Genomic DNA, 8,732 nt, shown 5'->3' on the forward strand with positions numbered 1-8,732 from the left:
AAACAAGTCGAAAAAATCACAGGGAGACTTTGGTTCTGAGTTGTAGCATAGCTTGTTTATTTTTGACACATGTTTATTTTTGTACACATTTTTTTTTTTTTTTTTTTTTTTTGCATAGGGAAACATAGTCACTTCCAGTAATTGTATGTAGTTATGAGCATAATGGCTGAATACAATGATATAATCAAATATTGTCAAAGCTGTTTGTTTTTTTTTTTTTTGTTTGTTTTTTTTTTTTTGTATTTTTTTGCACACCAGTTGAAAACAAGTGGTAATTTAGTTCATGCAAAGACTTATCAACTGACAATAGGAAAAAAAAAAAAAAAACGTCTCTTGCCTTTTCAGCAATGCGGAGCTTTTAAATTGATTTCTAAAAGTTTAGCATTTTTGCAACAAAAAACAAAAATTAATTTAAGAAATGTTTTATACAGTTATATCAACCAGATTTATTTTCTGCAACGTGCAAACTAAAAAGCCACATGTTGTTCACTGGCATGTAGTGTGTATGTCTGTGCAGCAAGCAAGCGATAAATGATACACTACTATGGTAATATTTGTAAAAGTATAATGAGAAAAAATAAAAAACCCTAAAAGTTAACACTGCATCATTGTTCTCTGAGAAATATCTCGAAAACCTCCCTGCGACCTTTCCTCCCTCTCAAACAGTTCATGTTCTGAAAACACGTCAAGAAATAAAAACAGCATGCTTTAAAAATAAAACACTTGTATTGTTATGATAGGGAGTCATTCTGAATTACTTGTGAGTTCCAGAGATTGACAGCTTAAGAGTTTAAACAAACCTGTTTAGGTCATTTCAGATTTTGCAAAAAAAAAAAAGAAAAAATCTTGGACACAATTTTAATTGAGCTGGCTTCAAACCCAGGCCTCCAAGGTACAAGACAGAAAAGGCAACTGAATTAGCTTGTTGTGTTTTCAAGCTTTTGTTGACAGAACATATCATCACAACACAAGTTCACAGGGCTGAAGAAACAGAGAATGAAATACCACGCAACAGGGTGAATCCCTGGATAGACTCAAGCCATGGATAGATAAAAAAAGAGGAACCAGCAGTAAAATGATAGGCACTGCTTGTTGAAATTATTTTTTGGTATTTCTTTATATATATATATATATATATATATATATATATATATATATATATATATATATATATATATATATATATATATATATATATTATATATATATATTCCTGCTGGCTTCTTATTATATAGAATAGCTTCTTATAGCTCTTATCGATCGGAAGCATAGCGCCACTGAGCATATCGCCTGGCACGAAAAGCAGGTTTTTAAAGAGGTTTTCGTCTCACCAACTGAAAGTGGAACCTGGGGACTACCAAAGGACCCGTTTTCAAATGAAAATGGATTGTGGGGGGTGGGTGGGTCCAAACAGGTGTGTGTCGTAGTGGATCACGAATGCTACCCAAAAAAGAAATGGAGAGGAGTTTATTTTTCTATTTAAAAACCCACGTGCTGGAGGAGTCAAAAAAGGGGGGGGCTTTAGTTTAAATCCATCCTAAAAAGAACGAGGAGTTATTTAAAAAACCCACGTGCTGGAAGTTGGGATGAATTACTCATTACAACGTCTTTTTGTCTGAAAATAATTCTTATATAAATCACACGGCAATTGTTTGTCATGGTTAATGCTTTTTTTTTTTGTACACATGGTATTTTTAGGGTAGCATTAGACTACCTTTGACAATGACCCCAGAAGAAAATCTCCTTATAGCACCAAATACACCAGAACAGTTAGAAATGTGCAACGTTCTGATATCTACCTAGTGGCTTGGTAATAAGACGAGGCATAGATCAGCCTCTAAGTTTGTGACCTGGGTTGACATTGTATAGCCACCTGCCCAAGCTGTAACTCATTGCCATCTCCAAACAGCAATTCAGCAAACAGGCAATGTTATCGCAACCTGTTCTGGCAACTGTTCAAGGAACTGGCTTAACCACATTGCTTGATCGCCGCGCCAGGCGAGAATGGCTTTGAGAAAGTTGCTTCAACAGTCACCAGAAAACAAGTAGCCTGGAATTCGCTTCTATTTACACCCCCCTTAAGAGCAATGGCTTTTTGAGGCAAAAGGAGAGTTATTGTGAAGAGACTGGGTATATAGCCCTTGAGACTGGAGGACCATTTCAAAAAACTTTCTTCGAAGCTCGCATTTAGGAAACGCACTCTGTACTTTGAACCATGATTAGCTTCTCGAACAGGCTTCTGGTTACATCTTCACTTGCATAGTCACTCTTTATTTTACACTTTGAAAAAATAACCAAAAGAAACGCATTCCTGCAACTAATTGCCAGTCCAAATTATTGAAGATTAGGCTGAATGTGGAGATTTAGAAATAAACCTGAATGACCTTTTAGGCATTCAAAGTTTGCAGGTCAACATTTAAAATAAATTTAGTTGCAAATTACCAATTTCCCACACATTATGTTTTAGATTTTTTTTTTACCAATTCATCATAAACATTTTTTTTTTTTTTTAGTGACAGGCATGGAAAAGTTTTTCCCAATAAATGTTTCTCTACTTATGAACATTCCCACAGATGGAATACATCTCAAGGTGAATGTACACTGAAGCAAGTGGTGGTTTAAGCCCATTTCGAAGGGCTTTGACTCTCTGCCATCTCTGCAACAGCCATTAGAACGCAGCATCAGCAAATGAACGGGGCTAGACACAGCGCTGCCACGTTCATGTAAACATGACGGCTGTGATGATTGTCAAAGATTGATACAAGCAAATTTGCATTGGCCAGCCCAGTCCGATAAACGAAAACAAAATCTGCATCAGCATAACAGCCTGCAAAAAAAATAAAAGACTACCTCACTTCGGTAGTTCTGTTACCATCCTATTAAAAAGAAAAAAACTGCTTGAATTATCCCTTTCCTCCTCCCTCCTCTCTCTCTCTCTCTCTCTCTCTCTCTCTCTCTGCTCAAGGTACACATTTTAAAGATATTTCTGGAGATTCACAACTTGAGTGAAGATTTGTGGCATGAAACATCAATACCAGTATATCTAGTGCAATCTGCAAGTGTACATGGCCATGACATGCCTTGCATTGTGAAATTTTTTTTTTAAAAATCACACAACAGAAAAAGATATTGATAATGGCGAAATGGTGATGGGATTTGCATATTCCCTTCAGGCTAACTGAAGCAACTGGCACATCTTGGAATAAGGGTCTGTGGAATCCCGTTTTGATTTCTTGTTCTTAGTCTGTCTCAAGTTGTGCAAATGACAATAAAACCTGCACTTCGAACTAACGAACGGTGTTGTCTTCACTAATGCTGTGGCGCTTGACGATGGCAAGCGTCCCACTGCTCCACCAGGGGGCCGCCCCTGTGAGGCGTTATTGTTATCGAAGATGGAAGTGTGGAACAGTGCAAATTTTCACAGGGCTTGAGGTGGGGGACGGAGTTTGTGGGTGAGCGTGACAGGAACTGAAAGCCTTTCCACTTAAATCACAGAACCAGGAATTCTACCGTGCTTGATCCAGATTGAATGTAGTGTTTTCCTCAGTGTTATCCTACATCCCATATAGTTTATTTTTTACCTACTGTAAAAGGCTTTTTTAACATAAGATTGTCATATTGAGGTTTTTTTTTTCTTAGTGCATAAAGTCTTAAAACTATATGGAACGATCTAGGGTCTTCTGGAGGCATTCATAATGGCTAATATTAATGTCTTGGTGGAACGGGAATTATATTTAAGTTCATGCTCATGGAAATGTCTTAAGTTATATGGCCTCAGAGACATCTGGATTAATGAGGCAGCCAACATCGCCACCTACAGGCGAGGAGGCCATCTTGAGGGAATAATTTAACTGTGTAAACAATACAGTGGTGGAAACCAGTTCGATGTAATCTGCTGATGTGAAAGGCTACTAATCGCTGCCTGGTTTAAACTGGAAAAGTAGTGCATTTCTTACTGGTCAGCGAAAACAAGAACAAAGTAAAACGGCTTAGTGGCCCGCCAGCAGACCCCTCCCTCACCTCACGCCCTGTATAACAATATCAAAGTTGCTTGCTGAGTACGGGCAGCATTTTCTCTTGTTTGATTGGCTGATGGGTTGTCAGGAACGCCTTCTTAAAAAGGCCGCCTGTCATGTCGAGAGGGGCGGCAGTGGAGCGTGGGAGCCGTCATCGGCAAGTCTTAAGACAGGCAAGTAAACAACATCTATAGAGCATCGCATTGTCAACTGCAGAAACAAGACTGTACATTGCATAATAACAGCTCACATGGCCTTTTCTCTCAGCCCTACAACAAAGAACGCAAAAAACACCCCCTTTCTCAAACTCTCGTCATGCTAAGCGCTTACAAATCAACTAGTTGCTATTTTATTTTTAATTTATTTTATGTATTTTTTAAATTGCTTGTAGGTAAAACACTCATCAGAACACCTGTTTGTTTTTTCTTATGAAGATAAATACAGCTTTTCTACTGCATTTTGCTTTGTTCTCAGTGTACACTTGGCTCTTGCATCAGTATCCTATACTGAATATGCAAAACCATAATTCCGTTTTTTTGTAGTTTGGATTACATGTGGAAAGCTGGTGAGTTTTAAACTCCAGAACCCATTGATTTCACCAAGAAAGCCTGGTGCATAACACTAAACAATCCTGTAAGCCAGTGTAATAGAACTTTTTTTTTTGTATTTTTTTTTCATCTTACAAACAGGGAAGATTCGGTAAATTGTATTTAACAAAACTATACATCTTACAAATAACATATCCTATCCCAATCCCTACACCCCTCCCTAGTTTGAGGGCCTTTCACACAACATAGAAAAGAGCTTGGATTAATGTCACCCCCCACCCCCTCACTACTGCCCTCCCCAGGCACAAGAAGCATTCAGCCACGCTGCCTTGCCAAACCCCGTGAATCTATTGCTTTGTTAACTCTCTAGTTGTTATTTTTTATCCTCTATGTACAATCTCAAAAGAACTGTAAAAAAAAAGCAGAAAAAAAAGAAGCTTCTTCGATGAACAGCTCAAGCCAACAATAAAAACAAGCCTGCGAGTCGTGAAGCACTTCTGTCTGGTTGGTAATAGTGCAATTGGAACTGAAGAGGTTGCGTTCTTGGGAAAGAATTTGTCTCGTGACCTGGATTTTCTACCACTCATAGTGCACAATAAAAAATCTGCATATCATAAAAATAAAAAAAGGTGTTTTTAACTCTATCACAATCAAAAACAACAACAAGAAAAAAAGAAACCTAAATCCCAACTAAAAATCTAAATTTGACCGTAACTTTACGTAAGAACGGGCCAAAAGACCCCAGATTCTAGTTGCCAAAATGCAAAAGCCCCTGGATCAAATTCATGCAGATTTATTGATACATTTTTGCTCTTAATGCTTTCCTCTTTTGACATGTGTGAAGCCACTGCACCACAACCCACAGGTCTGAAGGCGGAACTCAGTTTTTCTGTTTACTCAGTTCCTGAGTTGCAGGAGGCTCTTAAGACTACTTCCACTGTGCAGTGGAAGATTTCTACTCCCTCTAGTCGTTGGCGATTCAAGCAAAGCTGGTCTCCAAAGCTGAATTTTCCTCAGCTCCAGCTGGTCGCGTCGCACGACGTCAAAAACTGGAAGTATGAACCAGCCTTAGTAAGTGGGGCGCTATTACATGCAAAACAGGAATGCTGACAGGAAACCGAGATCTAGCATTAGAACTCATTCACACCCAGCAAAGTCGTTTTTTCTAAAACAAGGCTGACACAAATTAAGGTATCAGTTCTCTTGAATGCAGCTTATGCTCACTGGTTTCCAGTAAATCCAGTATAACATGGGTTCAACTCTGAGAGGTGGCCATCGACAAAAACTTCCTTTCCAGAGCTCAACAGCAGAGACACAATCAAAGTAACACATGAAGACGTGACCCAGCAAGGGCGTCTTGTACTCCAGTTTGCTCTGCTGGTTATCTCTCTGTAGCATTTTTTCTATTGTTTGAAAGAAATCGAAATGAACGACAATGTTTTTGGAAAATTAAAATTAAAAAAGGAGTCCTCAGTATTGATTGGACCAGCACAGTGCCTCACAGACTCTCCCTAGAAACTACTACCCTGCCCGCCCTCATTTATTAACCCTTGGCCTTTGAACTGTATCCAACTTGCCCTCTCACAATACAAAAAATAATAAAAATCAAACATCAATCTTTTTTCGGGTAAGGACCTTTCTAACTGCATAGAATGCCCAATTTGGTCAATTCCAACTAAAAATAAAACGTAATTTTGTAGTTACTGTGTACTCGCTAAAAACAAACAAACAAAACAAAACAAAAAAACATCAACATAAAACTATTTACCATAGATAAATGCTTCTATCAGTATAGACAAAACTGGTATTGCATATTTTCACATATTATTACAATAGATAAGCTGGAAGACACATAGGGAGAAATCCACTTAAAAATAACAATTGATTTCACAATGAAGCACTAATTCTATGTAATGACAAAACAAATAGATTTAAAAAAAAAAAAAAAAAAACACACACATCCCAATATTGATGTGCCAATAAAATACCCTATAAAATTATTAGAAAAAAAAAAAGTTGGATATATATATATATAATATATATTATATATTATTATATATATTATATATATAGTTATAATATATTACAAATGGCGATTTCTGTTTACCGCACGGGCGTGCAATCACACATGCAGCATGTTGTTTTTTCCTATCTGTTTGTTCAGTGACCTCAATTGCAAGAAAGGTTTTTATTTCTGTTCAAAGGCAAGGCACGTAATGTGATATATAAAATCTCGTGCAAAAGTGGGGAAAGTAAAACAACAGGAAACTAAAAAAACAAAAACCGGACTTTTGATAAGGGGGCCCGGGGTGCGGCAGTCGACTGGAGGATAAATCTGCCATGCACACACACACAGGCAAGTAGGGTGAATGGCATGGTTTCTCGTTGAAAGCACCATTCACTGTTATTTATTATTTAGTCTCGGCACCTTTGCAATGAGAATTTGTATTCCATTAATAAATACAAGCCTAGGGTACAGTACTCCTTGCTGATTAAAATCTGTAGTAGCTATCAAAGGTTATCAAAAAATAACCAGCAGGGCTCAGTTTACGGCTTGTCGTGTTTTTGCAATTTTGCAAACAGAGTGTGACTCATGCGCTTCACACCTTTTCTCTTTTTCACCCCCCTTTCGCTGCTGTCAGTGTTAACCCCACATTTCTAAATGTTATTCGTTGTGTTTATTTATTTATCTATTTATTTATTTATTTATTTATTTTAAGCAACACTTCTCCGGTCTAGTTGTGGAGGAGTCAGAGACCAATGTTTGACTGACTGCTCCATTAACCCGTTAAGTACCAAATCAGAGCGCAAGCTGTATTTCTGGCATTTGGTACTTTACGTTTAGAATGATCACAGTCGAAGTTCTCATGACAATATAGTTAAAGAGAAAAATTAAAACAACAGGTAGATTGTCAATTAAAAATGCTCAGAAAGATTACAAAGTAGCTTGTCTTCAAACGAGGACAATGGTGCTTAATGAGTTATTGTAGTATTTGTCAGTATAGGGCTAATGAACTGCTAGCTTTAAAAAATAATCTTTCTTCATAGGCACTTTTCCTGGCTAACGATTGGGTTTGGTATCTAGTCTTGAGTACTTTTCTGTTCTTTTTTAAATGCCACACAATTCACACACCACCGGGCTGCCTATCTCGTGTTGCCTCACAAACTACCACGGGCCCCAATGGCGCCCCCTACTGTCATTAACAACTTTTAAACACGCCAGCACACAGAACGAGGAATGCACCGTGTGTGAGATAGCGCACGTAGCCTTTAACAGCATCACTGCGTTATTTATTTTTTTTCTAGATAGTTAATATTGAATATTCTCTCTTTAAAAACAAAACAAAAATGCACACATGGTACGGCAAAACAGGCTTACTCTAAACCAGAGCAACAACAATTATCGAAGAACACTTAGAAGAATGTCGTTCTTAAGTAAAGCATCTGTGTTCTGTTCTGTTCTAAACGAAATAATCGCTTTGCGAAAAATCAAATACAATTTGAAAACCCCTGCAATTACTGTCCTGGGGTTAGTGGACCTCCTATAAAATAGTCGATTCTTCTGATTGAACTTGCCTCATTGGGTTCCACATCTTCCAAGACACATTGAACTGGAAAGTATATTACAAAAAAACAAAAACTCAACTGGGTGTAACCAAAGAGGCCGTCAATCTGCGGGGTCCTATACTTCCAAATCTGGTGCGGTTCTGTGTACTGGAAACTCGCATGTATGCATAGATATTTAATATCTAGATCTACAGCTCTGTATCTAAAACATAAGGGCACGTGAAAAACATTTCCAACCTTGTCTAGCTTAGGAAAATGAACATTATAATATCATAACCACCACCCCCCACCCCCCACCCCCCGTCAAAAAAAAACAAACAAAAAAAAAAGAAAAAGTCTACTCTGATTATGTAGCTGCTAAAAGAGAGTAATGTAAATAGTAGTGCAATGCTTTTCATTTTCAAAGAAATGTATACTAGAGAAAAAAAAATGAAAAGAACATTCTTTTCTTTACCCTTAATACTGCAGCAACTCACGATCTTGCACCATTACACACAGGTTTCACTATGAGCCGAGTCGCTACTGTCATGCAAAACCTGCTACACTTCTCTATTGAATACATCAAACAGAATGTGAGATTGCTGAACGTGGAAAGGGGGGG

This window comes from Polyodon spathula, chromosome 27, assembly GCF_017654505.1.
Source record: "Polyodon spathula isolate WHYD16114869_AA chromosome 27, ASM1765450v1, whole genome shotgun sequence".
NCBI lineage: Eukaryota > Metazoa > Chordata > Actinopteri > Acipenseriformes > Polyodontidae > Polyodon > Polyodon spathula.